Here is a 14,967-nt window from a genome sequence, read left to right as displayed (position 1 = left end):
CCACTGCAGGATGAGGGCATTCAAACTAATTTTAAAGGTGTGAAAGGGAACTGCAGTCCTGCCCCTTACCATCCACTTCTGCAGTATTTAATCAAGGAAGCTATTGAGACTGACACAACTTGTGGGCATGACTGGAATGTCAAGTCTTGCTTCCTTACATAGGTTAAAGACACCACACTTTCAATAAGGAAACCCCACCTAGATAAACGAGAACTTAAAAGTACCTGCAAAATGTAGTTTGAAGGTCTAACACTTTTTTTTTTTTATGAGCTTCTCATAGTGAGGAATTAATTGGATATATCTATTTTACAAAACTAATCCATGATTCAGCAAGAAAATTAATGAAATGAACAGACAGAACAGCTGCCAAGAGTGGTCATTTTAGACCTAGCAACCTTGGAAAAGACCTTTTAAATAATGAATTTGGAGAAGTACACTACAAAGAAATATGAAGTGTGTTCTCTGCCTATAACATTGAACAACAGGAATAACATCTAAAGGGTTAAGACATTACATGTATCAAGCTTGCTAGAACTGCTTATTACATACAAATAATCCTAAACATTGACCATACCTGCCTCAATGCACATGCTAATGAGTGGTTAATTCCAGTTTTGTTCAGTATTTTTCCAACTCACTGTACACTGAAGTACTCTGATCCACTGAAGCCAACATGGAATTGTGCAATATTATCAAAGTGAGAAACAAAGTACAAAATTAGGCCTAGAAGGCTAGTGTGGCCAAGTACTTAGAAAAGGATAACTGAACAAAGTAATGCAACCTATTTAGACAACTCTAATTATTCATTATACCATAAGCAGTTAAATATTTCCTAAGAATAGGAGGCATCTGAACATACATGCTTTACACAATTGGAAGCATGTCAAATTTTTGTTGACCTATTTAGGCCATACATAGTGATGCAAGAGAAGCACGATCTGCAATTAGACTGGAGGGTTTTTTCTTCCTTGATTTTATGAAGTGGAATAACTTCAGGAAAAGCAGGTGTTTCTGATTTTATTGAAGCTTAAGTTAAAGTAGGATTCTTTTTGTAAAGGAGAATACTCCTTACTTAGTAGGACTATCACATTTTCTTTTAATTTCAACTTGGAGAAATTTAAAGGTAAGTTCATTTCTCATCCACACATTCTGCATTGGACTTATAAAAATAAAAATAGGCTCCTTCTCTCTCCCCAGTCCCCCAAACTGTTTGTCCCAAGTGTGCCCGCTATTCCTCTTTCAATTTAGAAGTACAGAAGAGCAAGGTGCTTCGCTCAAGAATCACTTCCATGCCCACACTGGCCCAGTCTTTCAAGCAATGTTCTCCCAATAAATAATCTCCATAATGTTACTGTTGCTTAAGCTGTTATAACAAACAAAAGTTGTCACTTTTGAATTAGTGAGAAACCCATGCAGTACCATCAATTACCATGAAGTCCTTGAGACTGTTATATGCATTTTCACAGGTTACTAAAAGCAAGTTTCTTCTGTCAATGACTGTAAGATCAGGCTTTTGAGTTCCTAATAGGTGACTCGTATATAGGAAACTAGTTCAAGATGTATATTTCAAGATGTTCATAGGCCAACTCACAAGAGATATAAATGGGTAAATATAAACCAACATGACTAACAAGCAGGTCTCCACAATACTCAAGGCTGTTTCACAGAGGAGTCAGTTCTTATGATAAAGCTTATAAACACATGTTACAGAGGAGAAAACCTGCCTCCTACTTTTTTAATTATTTAAAGAATAATCACGTCACTGGTGGGTTTTAGAAGGTGTTTGTGAATTGAAACAGAAAATGAGACTGCAGAACCTGAGCCTTAATCCTCCAATTTAATTTCCTTTAATCTTGCTCATAGAATATAACCTCTTTTTTAGCTATCCAATTTTCCACCAAAGCCCGTCTGTTTCAGATCCTCTTATGCCTTTTTTTTTTTTAACCACATGCATTGCCCTTCTCCAGGCAGGCTTCCCCCCTGCCCAGGTTCCTCCACCTCACGTTCAACACACCATTTGGCTTCTAACCCAGGATGCCTAACAATAAAACTAGAACAGGAACAGAAGACACAGCATTGGAAGTGGTCATTTGGCAACCTGCAGGGCTCACACTTACAGCAATACTCTGAGCACAGGTAGGGTGGCTAACACAACATTAAGACTAAATAAAAGACAATTTATATTCACCCCCATTGAGGTTTGAAGCTGGGATAGGTAATTTGCACCAAATGGAAGAGGAACACTACAGACTTTAGTGCTCCAGGCTTTTCTGGGTCTTGATCATTTAACTCATCATGGGGTTTCTTCACTCAACCTGACCTCCAGTTGTATTTGAACAAAAAAGATAACTTCTGAAAGGGACTGTGGGGAGAAGGAGAAACCCCCCACTTACATAATTGGTTTATTTTATCAGGAGCTGCATTATGGTCAGTACTAAGCAAGAAAAGACACTGAAGCAAAACAGCAATTTTTAAACCAACACAAATGTAAGAGTTTTTATTCTTCATTAATCAAAACATTTCATTTAAAAACAACAGCCCTAGAAAAATAAGGGAGAACCTAAAATCCCCAGTGGCTTAGACACATTCCATTTGGTTTGATAAAAGACAAAGACCCACATATCTTACAACATGTAATTTACTTCAGAGGACAGTAGCTTATAGCCTATGATTTTAATGATTGTCCTACAACTGATCATTTTGTGAAGTACCAAATAAAGTGCACTTAAACTAAATATTATCCTCTTACCCTTCCAGAGAACAGTATTTCATTTAAGCCATTCAGATAAAGGTAGTTTTGAGGGTTAGAGGTAGATTTGAGAGCTTGTTCAGTTATTTGAGCTCCAAGACCTAGGGCTTATTTAGCCTAGTTCAATCTTTCTAAAACTTCTCATGAACTTTAAAAATCAGATTTTTATATATATACATACATACATATGCAAAAACATGTATATCCATACACTCGTGTATATACACATATATGTTGCTATAGAGCCTAGTTTCGATTTTCCATATATCAGTACATGTTGAATCAAGAAAAACTTCCCACAGAGGAGAATCTTAATCTTTTACCACTCAAAATAATGATACTGCCAGCACTCATAACAGGAGGAACACATATACGGCCTTTACTCAAAAATGCTACGATTTGCCCTTACAGAATTAATTGAAGAACTGACATCTGAAAGAGCTCTCAATCTCACAGGACTCATTTTCTCTTTACTCATTCTGTACCAACTTGAAAGATAGAAACATTTAACGGAGACTGTTCCCCAGACATGCATTGTTTTTACTAATATTTTCACACTGTGGTATAGCAATCCTGTCCAAAATCTCACGGCAAGCTGCATCTTGAACATAAAATATATACTGTGCCAGCAGAGAAAATTGTCTGTTTTGCTCTCATCTCCTAGACATATCAGTGAATACCAGGAAAGAATGTCAGATATGCTCATCAGTCACAAATAATTACAGATCCCTATCATCATTGTTTTTCTCTACAATCACCTTATCTCTGACAAGACATAAAAAAAACAGTCTACAAGTTATAGGAAGGATTCATCCCAGCAAGTTGACTGTCACAGAAGTAAGGAAAGAATAAAAACATGTTGACCAAGTGTTTTTTTTGTTACTTATGAATAGAAAGGAACCTGTTGTTTTGTTTTGGTTTTCTTTTTAAATCAACACAAGCCTAACTAGCTTCTAAAAACCTCTTTGCATTTTCAAGGTTTCATCTCATTTTCAAGATGACACCTACAAATGTTTTCTTGATGTAGTTTGTGATTCTTTTTCACGACTGTTTAAACTGCTAAAAACAAATATTACAATAAGAGTCCTAAGAAGGGGAAGCTTTACCCAGTGATCCATGAGGAGAATCATGGAAGCCTATGCCAAGTGCAGTGCTTCCCTATAGAGGTATATAATTGACTATAGGATTGAAATGACCATATGGAACATATCAGCGGTGGAGAAAAACTATAACTTAGAAGAAATTATCACAAAAGATTCTAAAACAAGGAAGGGAGTTGAAAGTTCTAAGAAGGCATTTCCTGAAAATTCAGAATACTGGGACACGAGTCGCGTTTAGAAGGGGAGAGTATTAAGAGAGAGTCTTTGGAAAGAAACCAAACAGGTTATCATAACAATAGTGGGGCACTTGGATTGCTTGGACAAGTCACAGCAACATACAAATTTAAACCCTTTCTATTTAAGATCAACTGCAATGGCCAGATGTTTGTATTTTGTTCTGCATTTTTATTAGTCCCACTAGAATATAAGCTCTTTCAGGCAGGACCTGCCTGTTTGTTTGGCACAACCCCCCCTATTATACAATACTGGGTACACACAAATAGGAGTTATACTTACATTAATCCTCTCCCTGAAGCAGGCTGATTAAATAAGAAAACATGATTTTCTTTTTTGAAAACTGTAGTTTTCACATAAATCAACAGAATCAAGAACACTTCAATTTTAACTCACTGGGGACAGGTGTGAAAAAATGAAATATTCACAAAAACATCATTGAGCAAAACCACATTCTAGCAGTAGCAATAGGCTCAGCCCCTGGTGAAACTGTTGGGAAGCAGTAAGTCAAGTCATTAGCCCTCCTATTGACGGGAACAGAACCTGTCCCTACTGTTCTGAGCACCAGCAGATGACTCTAGCATATGGCTTGCATTGCAAGTTCTTGGTTTAGCTCATTTTCGCTGTGCAGAGCCAAGTGAAGATAACAGGTCAACGCCGATTTCCATTCCAGGCCCTCGTTGCTTTCACAGATCCGCAGAGAAGCATTACCCGCTGCACAGAGACCGTCGTGCTGAACTTGAATTGTTTCCTTGCACCTGCTCAGAGTCACGCTTGCAAAAGCTTGCACATTGCCTATTCTGCGGCTGTCAGGAGGCCTGTGCCTACCATAATTCAGACCCAAGTATCTAAAATCCAGGAAAATGCCAGAGTTCTGTGCCCTCTTTGCTGTTTCCATGGTCTTTCCTGCTCACCTCATGTGCTGTACCCACAGCAGAGCAGATTCTGTTACACAGCAGTCCTACGTAAAAGCCTCCTTTTAAATCTGTACCCAGTTTTGTGAGTAGTCTGAACCCTCTGTTAGGTTAAAACAGAAACCCTGTGTTAAAGTATTTTATTTGCATTGCCATAAAAGAATACATAGCAGACAGGCATGAGAGACAGCAGCAAACTGCCTGATTTCAAAGGCAGTTTTAGGTGATTGGCATAGGATGGAGTATGCCTGTTAATACCCTGTTGCAATTATACCTTTACAGGAGAAACATTTACATGAGTGAGAACAAAAAGCCATGCAGTAAAGTTCATCCTATGATTTGGTAGCTGGAATTCTTCAATGTTTTCCAAATATATGCCCAAGCAAAGTGTAACAAAGGGAGTCAAATAGTGTAAACACCAAAAGATAACTGCAAACCTAGTAAGACACCTGAATTTTATCAAAACCATATCTGCTTCTATCATTGCTACCCATTTGTCGCATATAGCTGAAGTAAAGTAATGGCAATAAAAAAAAAAAAACACAACACAGATTAAAGTGGATAAATTGGAGGAGGGTGTTTTTTCCGGGGCTTAGGTTTTCTTTAAAGCACAGCCTGTACCCGATTTACTTGTCCTAATGCAGGCCAGTGTAAAGAATGTGTTATTAAACCTTTTAATTTCAAACACACTTCTGTGATTGCAATTTAAATGAAAACACATGACTCTGAATCCCACTTGATCTCTTCGCACTAGTGCTGGCAGTGCACAGGCTTTCATTCTAATCAGGATAAACAAATCCATAGCTGAGGCTGGTAAAGAGAAATACATGCCAAATACATGCTTTATAAGAAAATCTTGCCTTTTTTTTTTTTGTAAAATGCTGGGCAAAGGGTAAAATACTGAGCAGTGACTGTAGATGCTAGCCTGAATAAAATCAGAAAGAGCTGTAATATAGGGAAGCAGAAGGGATCCAGAACAGACCTGAGAGAGGTAGTGGTGCTTCAGTGCCTCGTATCAGATGGCAGAAAGGCAGGCTTAGTGTTTTCATTGATTCTCATTTGGGTTGGTATTGTCTTGGGATATTAACGGGTTTACTCTGTGGCCAAGGCTTTGAAAACTAAGGGTGATTAAATTAGCTTTTAAGCAAAACACAACATACAAACTGCTAAGGTGGTAGCCTAAGTAGAACAAAGGACCTTTGCAGACTAACTTCTGCAGACACTCTGCAGGCTGAAGATGCCATCATATAAATAGGTTTTTACTGGTCTGGTTCACTTTCATACTGAGCACCAGTGCATGGAGCAAGACAATTTGCCTCTGAATGATCAGGCTTTTTGACTTGTGATGGTGTAGCTTGATATTTCCAAGGATAAAGATGCTTTCGAAGCAGAATACAAATTGGAGTTCATCAGTGAAAGAAAATGAAGGGCTTATCAACAAGGTTGTTGTTTCTAAGAAAAAGACAGATTTATTTATTTAAAGCACTATTCATGGCAAAGATTAGTCTCATACAGAACTAGTAGGAGAAAGCAGCAAGGACAACAAATGTCACGTTAAAGCAGATATATTTGCTGGTGGGTCATTTAAATTGTGCCTGAAGGATAATCCCAGCAAGATGGGTATTTCAACTTCGTTTAGCAGCATCCCTAGCTGGGATAAGAAGGTCTAATCACTTTATTAGAACAACAATGTCATTAGAGGAGAATTTGGGAAGAAGCAGCTATATTTACTTTTTTTTTTCAATACAGGTTTAGCAGAATAGCTTCAGCAGCCAGCTTGAAGCTGTAGATATTTATGATTTTAATCAAGAACTCTGACTTTGTGGTATGCCAAAAAGCTGACTGTGCAGCAGACCAAGAGTTGCACTGCTGTTGCCCATAAAAATAAAATAAAATACATCCTATATTTGTATTTTTTAGATCTCATGTTTTAAGAATGGCAGAATATAGCTCATTTTCTTTTGCACTTTAAATGCTTTAGAGCAATGTGCTCTCTACCTTCAGACATCATTCCCTTTTAAATAGTACCTAGAATTCAGATAACACAGTAGGATGCATGCAGCTTGACCTTGCCTTTCATGCAGAGCTCCCATGACCAGCACCAGCAGAGTCAGGGGCATGGGTAATAGACTACTTCATTGCAGCTTATCTCTTGCAGGGATAGCGCTAATGTTCTGTTAGTGGATAAGTGTTGCAAACAGTTGTACTAATTAACCTGGATCAATTTTTCATATTGTTCTGTAGCTTCTTTCCCCATATAACCACCACCATCTGTGGCTGAACACAGTGTTGCTGGCTTCTCCTCTGTAGTGCTACATTTTGATTTTTCTATACTGCAAGGAAAAGTTATCCATAAGAACAGCCCTGTTTTCAAACATCGCACTGCTAACTAGAGACTCTCCATCTAATTAAAAGCTATTGAGGGATCATAGCACCCTTTAACCTGGAATCTGAGTGCCAAAAAACTATCTTTAGTTCAAGCTCCAAGCTATGTGCTAGTTTTCCTTCTGAAGAGTCCATAATATCATCTTGGAGTACGTCATAAAGAGAGGTGCCCAGAGCCTCACCCAGCTAAGCAACACTGTTCTTAGAACATCAAGCTTAAAGCAAGGAATGCGTAACATCTATAAACTGAGCAAAGATAACAAAAGTCAGATACTAATCTTTAAGAGATTGATAAAACTTGTTCCGGTCTTGCCTGTCACTTGATAGTCTCATGCTGCGTTTCTTGATTCTCCTTGCCATTTTTAGCAGAACTAGAACTGCATTTAAGAATATACCTAGAGAAATTCCTTTCCATAGCAGGGATAGAAAATAATTCAATACCAAAGTGAGCACTTTGGCATGCGCAGTGCCCAGTTTTTAGCTGCTAGGGTGATATTCTTCAGCAGCTTGGAGTATGACTCTTAAGCTGAAGGTGGCATGGATCCAAAGCCATTCTACAAACTGCTTGGCTGCTCAGGAGGATATATCCCAGGCTGAAAGCATAATCATTGTTCTTGATGGTCTGTCACTTAACAGGCTTGCATCAGCAGGCCACCATCAATAAGCTGGTAGCTGCTCCTTTGGATCCCCCTCCTCATTTTCTTCATGGACTTGAAAGAGAAGTGTCCTTGGACAAACATTTTCCTTTTGAAGCCCTTCCTACTCTAAAGTCACCCTGTGCATCAAAATGAAGTGCAGCAAGAATTCAGCCTGTTAAGATATGGCTTTCACCAGTTACCATTAACCGAATATTTAAATCCACAAGGTCTCTACTACAGGGGCAAGTGCAACACTTGCATTTCTGGAAGCAAGAAATCAACCACTCTTCAGATGCATCTGCACTTATTGGTGCAGACAAGGTGCAAATTACACCAAGATACCAACCGAGGTAAATCAATATCAGAGTTGAAGAGCCTGCTCATCTGGTCTCACTGTAACCAGCTGTGCTGAGACTGAGCACTTACAAGCCCTTAAATACATACTGTTAGTAGTGATACAGGCACGTACCTGAAAAGCAAAGACAGGTCTTAGCCTGTTGATTTTGCCTCCTCACACTTCTCTACCTGAAACTGAAGGGCAGTGAAGAGGCAAACAGGTACAGCAAGCTGTACTGTAACTGTAGCATTAACACAGGGAAGGAGAAACAGCGGAGACCACAAGCAGTCACCCTTCTTTTCCCATTATTGCTTTACCTTATATTTACAACATGCCTTACACGCTTTGAATTCACCCTCCATCAACATCACTCATTTCTGACACCAGGCACTGTACCTCTATGGAAGCTGTGATGTAGATTGCAATATATGCTACATCTGGATAGGTTAAAAATAAGGGTGGTTTACTTACTCTTGTCAAAAAATATTAGGAATAAGACATCTGACTTCCCTTCCAACAGTATACTGAGAACACTATTTCTGAAATAATCTAAGCAGTGCTTTACAGAAACTGGGTCTGATGTTTAAGGAGGCAGAAAGTGACCGCATTGCCTTGTACCTACTGCATTCCTGCTACCTAATTAATGTTAAAAACAGCATCTCCCCTGGAAGGTCAAAAGAAGATCCCCAGGCACCTGGGCTACAGTTTGCTGTGCCTGCTGTGTTGCCCATGAGTCAAAAGGAAGTTGGCACAGATGCACTGATTTTTTGATAAAAAAAATATTCAGTCATGATCCAAAATCTGTCTGCCTGTCCCAGTAAGTGAGGAGAGGGGTGGGAAGGGACAGTAAGGAACAGGCAGCATTTAAGACAAAACATTTAATTTAGATAGGGTATAAAAAATTCACTCAAAGCATCTCATCTTCTTAGAACTGATATTTGAGTATTTCACGCAGTTCTGCACTGGGCTCCTTACCGTTCTACATACAGGAGGATCACAGGATAGCACAGGCTGGGAGGGACCGGGAAGGCTGTAGTCACCTCTCCTGCTCCAAGCAGGGTCAGCACTGGGGTCAGGCCACATTGCTCAGAGCTTTATCCAGTCAGGCTGTGAAAATCTCCACAGGTGGAGACTACACAACCTCTCTGGCCAAACTCTGCTTGACTAGCCTAATGAGGAGAAAGTTTTTCCCCTCACAGCCAACCTAAACCTCTGTTGTTCTGGTTTATGTCCATTGCTTCTCAACCTCCTGCCATGCAGTGCTGTAAAGGGCCTTGCTCTGTCTGCTCTGTAACCTCCTCAGAGGCACTGGAAGGCTGCTGTCAGGTCCTCCATAAAGCCAGGTTTATCAGTTTCTCTGTATTCAGGCGACGCAGCATACCATGGGAACTATGGCTTATTTTATGAGCTGCAGTTCTGCGTCCAAATTATGATTTCCAAGAAAAACTGCAGCAGTTTTGTCAAGAAACCAAAGAGCTCACATCCTTGCCAGAAATATAAAAAACACCCTACATACAAAAAAGACTTTTTTAAACCAGCCCTACTTGGCAAATTGTACTTTTAAAGAGCCCCACTCCTGCAATACTAAAGCTCTAATACCCACCTCCTGTTTATCCCAGTACCTCAGCCATAAGACTACTCTATAAGAACAACCACATTCAAAAATAGAGCAGTAAATCCCTAGTAGCATTTATCCAAATATGGAAAAGGCATATTCCATACAGTTTAGCAACAAAAATAGAGAGCATCTGATTTAGAAAATCCAGTTTGCCTTACTTGTTATTTAGCAAACACCTTCTACTAAAATCTTACAGTTTGTTGACAGCAATCTGAAATGTGTTAAAGTAGGATACACATACAGAATGCCTTATTTACTAAAGCAGAATTATTTTTGGAAAAGCTGAATGTAGAACAAGCTACGTCTTGCTCTAATTTACAGCTGAGCATCCTGTTTACATGCTGATGTCCATGTTTACTTCTTTGGATACAGGAAGCTATGCTGAAAGACTTGAAATAATTTTGCCTCACGCTGCCTATCAAGCTATTCCACTTCCATAGGAAACAATGGCTCGGGGTCAAGTTAACTCATGCAGAGAAATGTGAGAAAGCAGAGTTGTTTCACTGCTTTAAGACAATGCCATTTTAGCAGCTTTGCTACAAGGATTTTCTTTGCCAGGCTTCTTTCCCCAATCTGTCTCTCTGAAATGCATACAACTTCCTCCTGGCTCTTTCTGCTCAGAATATTGTTCAAATTATTTTTCTTTCTATCTAAACCTTATTCTGCCCTCTCCTTCCCCCCCTCCCTTAAGGAAAAAAAGTACTAAAATTTTCACAAGATTTGCTCTCTGTCTTCAAGCTACAGTCTTTGCACATCAATCTCCACTATGGAGCTATACACAGCAGTAGTTTCTTTCATGATATTCTTGCATGATTTATTATTGTTTAATGTACATGTATATCTTGAAACACTGAATGGCTGGCCTTCTAGAGGGTTAAGAGGAGAAAGCCAGGACAGTTTTCCATATGAATCTCTGTGCAAGTGCCAGCTGGATTTTTGCAGCCCTATGCTCAGCAAAGAACAGTAGAACAAGAATGCTGTTAGTATTCTTAGAGTGCTCTGAAGAGGAACAGGAAGAGGCAAGAAAATAATCTTACTCTGTACCAGAAAGAAGCGCTAGAAAGTCAAAGAGGAGAATTCAAGCTCCATCCTCCCCACAGCACATAATCAACATCACTCACAGTCACTCTCATGCATCACAGCGACACTAAAGGTAATAAGCTGCACATGAAAGAAGGGAAATACTGAAGAAATGCTGTTACAGTACATCCCCCTTTCCTCTAGCTCTCCATGCCCTCCAAAAACACCTATTGTTTCCAGGACACTGAAACTACCATTTGCCAAAGCTCTGTCCAGGAAGAGACCCACTTGGCACACATTCCTGCATCTTGGAGTATGTTTATTTATGGTTTATAGCAATACATCCATTCAAATTACTGGGCTTGGTGTCCCAATTTTTCATTTACTAGCTTACCTACCCTACCTTCAGATCACAAGGCAGGCCTGAGCCCAGATTGAGCCCTGGAGCACAGGCACTTCTGGGGGCAATACAGAAGCGTTGATGACTCCCTAATACTTCAAATACACATATGACTTCCAGAGCAATGAACATCACAAGAGATACAGAACAAAGCATGGTATTGCAGTGCCATCCTGCTCCTTTTACCCTTGCCTGCCTAACTGCAAATAAACATCTATTTGCCCCACTACGTGTGCATATCCCAAATCATTATGTGTGTCACAGACACTGCAAAGCAGTATAGTAGTGCGCAAAGTGAAAATCCTACAAACTTTGAGGTTACATAGAAGGGAAAAAAAGACCACTTTCTTCACCTCAGGGGCAAAATTGGAGTTCACATGTGTGATGGACTGAATAATGCTTCATCACAAGAGCCAATTTTCTTCCAGCTCCCTGCAGCTCTTAAAATATAGATCTTAGTTTTGTACCTGATTTGCTAAATGACCTTTCTCTCTATCATGCCTTTAAAAAAAAATAAAAATAAATGATAAATACACAATTTCATGATTTACCATGCTCACCGGAAGCTAGCTATTTTTAGGAAGGAGTACTATTCTCCCTTAAGAAATATATATCGATATAATACATATATGTATATATAGTCATGTCCCTTCTTCCAGAAGGAGGGAAAGGGGTATTACTTCCTCAGTGAAAATGAAAACCAGAAGAAAAAGCTAAGTAGTTATTAACACAGAAGTCATCTAACAACAACAAAATATGTTGTGACTTGTAACAAACAAAAAGCCCTAGGACAGTTTGAGCTCATGTAGCATAAATTTGAGTGTTAACTGTTACAAAAACATGAGAGAGAGGGAAAAAAAGTGAGAAGCATGCATAAGCATTGAATCAATAAGGAAATTGAAATCATGTAACTTGAAAGTCAACACTTAGATGTTTTCCTACTGCATAGAACTTTTTTAGATAAATAAATATATATATACATGTATATTAAGCAGGACCACCCCATACTGAAACCTTTTCTTCTTTGGATGCATTACGTTGCTCTGTTAGAGGGAAAGCAATGTCAGCAGTTACCGCTGCCTGTCCTACCCCATGTCCTGCTCAGACCACCGCCCGAAGCCCCACTGCCCAGCACCATGCAGCACAGGAGGCACCGCCCTGTGTCCATGCCTCAGGGCCTCCAGGAGCTGCCTTCCCTTCAGGGGTTTCCAGCCTCCCAGGAGAGGGCTGTTCCCCCCCACAAGCCCCTTCCTGGAGTGCTGACAGTTAACACGCACTTGAAAAAAGCAGAAGAGGGAGAAGGAACCTCAGCAAATTCACAAAACAACGCAAAAACAACCCCTCATACATGCTCTAACAGACCTTCCTAGTTCAACTCACATCCATTCAGGAATATTGGTAAAGAAACCCTATAAATTCTGTCCTACCTTTTCCTTAAGAAGGCCAAACATCTATCTCCACTCTGATGAGATCTAATTGAAGGTGCTCAGTCCATCTCACTCCTTTATGCCCTTCCTGCAGCTGGTGTGCAGCTGTGGGAGATCAGGGCCCCTGAGCGGTGCCCCTGCCATCCCCTGCCCACCATCCTTCCTCCCACAACTGTGGTTTTTCCCCCACTTTCTGGAGGTTTCTCTTCAGTTTCTCCCCCTAAGCGGCTGGTACTTCCCTCCCTACCACTTCTAGGCCACGACTGATGACACTCAGGGACTGAAACCAACCCCTTCCATCTTGACACCTCAGTGTGGTTTCCAGGCCCCTAGCTGAGCTCCCAGAGCACCTGGCTCCAATTACCTCAGCCTGCCTTTAGGCTCCCAGGGGGCCAATGCTTGGCCATCAAGGCCTGAGAGAAGCCCAGTCCTGACCTGGGGCTTCAGCACACAAGGGGGCAAATGAAGCATTATCCAGGTTCTGTATTTGTTAGCATCTTGACAGTGTCCCCACGGCCTTCAATCTGAAGAGAGAAGCCCAGGAACGTTTTGGCAAAAACACAGCAAGACTGGGCTGCAGCAGCACCAGTGCTGTTTTATTAATTCTTCTCACCACTGAAATACACCAAAGCCAAGCCCATAATTCCTGATGCCACTTTTTCATTGTTTACAAAATGTAGACTAGATTTTAAATTCAGAAATCTGAGCAGTTTAGGTGCATCTGGACAAGACAGAAAATAAATTGTCTAGAGTTAAGACTATGGATATGGATGCTATAAATAAATAAATAAACACACATAATCATGAAGTGTTAATTTCTGACATATTGATATAATCAAAAATTTTATTCATGGAACTCAGTGTCATGGGAAAAATGTTGGTTTGAGAGATGCTTGATAGCTTATACAAAACTGACCACTCACAGAGGAGATGATGAACTAATTTGAAGAAAAGTGCTTGATTTATTTGCCTTTTCTCTGTTTTTGTTTAATATTGTGGGAAACTAAAAGTATCTGATTAGAAAAATGAAGTTGAGCCAGAGATATAAGACAGGATGAGTAAACATCCCCCACTGCTCTCAGCACATTACAAACTATATGGTACCTTTTATAACAATGCAGCAAGAATAAATCAACCTTTTGTGACTGAAAGGTGACAATATTACTTGTTCTGGTGTTTTCTGCCTTTCAAAAGATGGTCACTGTTGCTGCTCACAGAATTGAGATCAGGCCAAGACACGCATTTTAATGTCATTTTGCTCCTTATTACAATTGTTTTCAGGTGGCTTTTAGTACCTCATTACCAGCTAGACAAAGTTTTGTCTGGGTTCTGTGTCCTTACAAGGTCCTTACAATGCCTTGAAGACTTTGCATTTCATTTGTACCTATTGCCCAAATGCAGTGTCTTTTAATTGCAAAGTAGTCATAATTTGGATATACAGTGTGACACTCTGTGGTTCACACTCAGGAAGAAGTCTTCAGGAAATTTTCACATCCCAAACTACCTGAATCAGGTTTTATTCACACATATGCTGTGTGATGAAAAGACAAACCTCAAACAGGAATTTCAAGCGAGTAAGATCTCTCTCTCTTCAGAGATTGACGTCCAAATTGTGTATAGCACATGCCCTACTTGAATCTGTTCTAAAATCCTTAAGAGCACATACCAAAGGTCCTTGTCTCTCAGCAGTGTAACCCCATGCTGACCCCATGGGTCAGCCCAGGGGTGCCCCAGTGCTGGGCTGTCAGTGCTCGGCAGGTAAGGTGGCAGCATGCGGTGCAGTCCCTGTGCACAGTGGTGCAGCCCCTGGGCTGGAAGTGCTCTGGGAAAAGCCCCGAGTGACTGCCCCAGCCATGCATCCCCATGTATACCTCTCCCTCTTGTAATGCTCATTCATAAGTGCATCTCACCTGTATAGAAATAGTGATTTTCTTTTTCTGTAATACTGCCTACAAATAGCTTCTCGATTTTTAGTCCATTAACAAATCTTTCCTGGGATCTATTAACGTGTCACTATGGAATGCCTTTTTCTTCAAAGTTTAATACAGCTTAACTCTGTCTTAATCATATTGCTCTACTACACTTTATAGCCTGCAGCTTCAGGGAACCTTTGCCTTTTATTAGTACCCATATACAATCATGATG

General features: G+C 40.1%; 1 protein-coding gene across 3 annotated transcripts in view; it reads right to left on the bottom strand.

Annotated features, from left to right (window-relative positions):
• NAALADL2 (N-acetylated alpha-linked acidic dipeptidase like 2) overlaps positions 1–12,908 on the bottom strand; it is a 430,872-nt gene extending 417,964 nt beyond the window's left edge. The window contains exon 1 of one of the 3 annotated variants that reach the window (XM_068691739.1): positions 12,823–12,908. The gene's annotated coding sequence lies outside the window, so the exon portion shown is untranslated. The remainder of the gene's footprint in view (positions 1–12,822) is intronic. The other 2 variants (XM_068691746.1, XM_068691745.1) reach the window with 2 other exon arrangements.
• Between the last annotated feature and the right edge of the window lie 2,059 nt (positions 12,909–14,967).

This window comes from Anas acuta, chromosome 9 (assembly GCF_963932015.1).
Source record: "Anas acuta chromosome 9, bAnaAcu1.1, whole genome shotgun sequence".
In the NCBI taxonomy this organism is placed as follows: Eukaryota; Metazoa; Chordata; class Aves; order Anseriformes; family Anatidae; genus Anas; species Anas acuta.
This window is presented reverse-complemented; position numbering and strand designations above follow the sequence as displayed.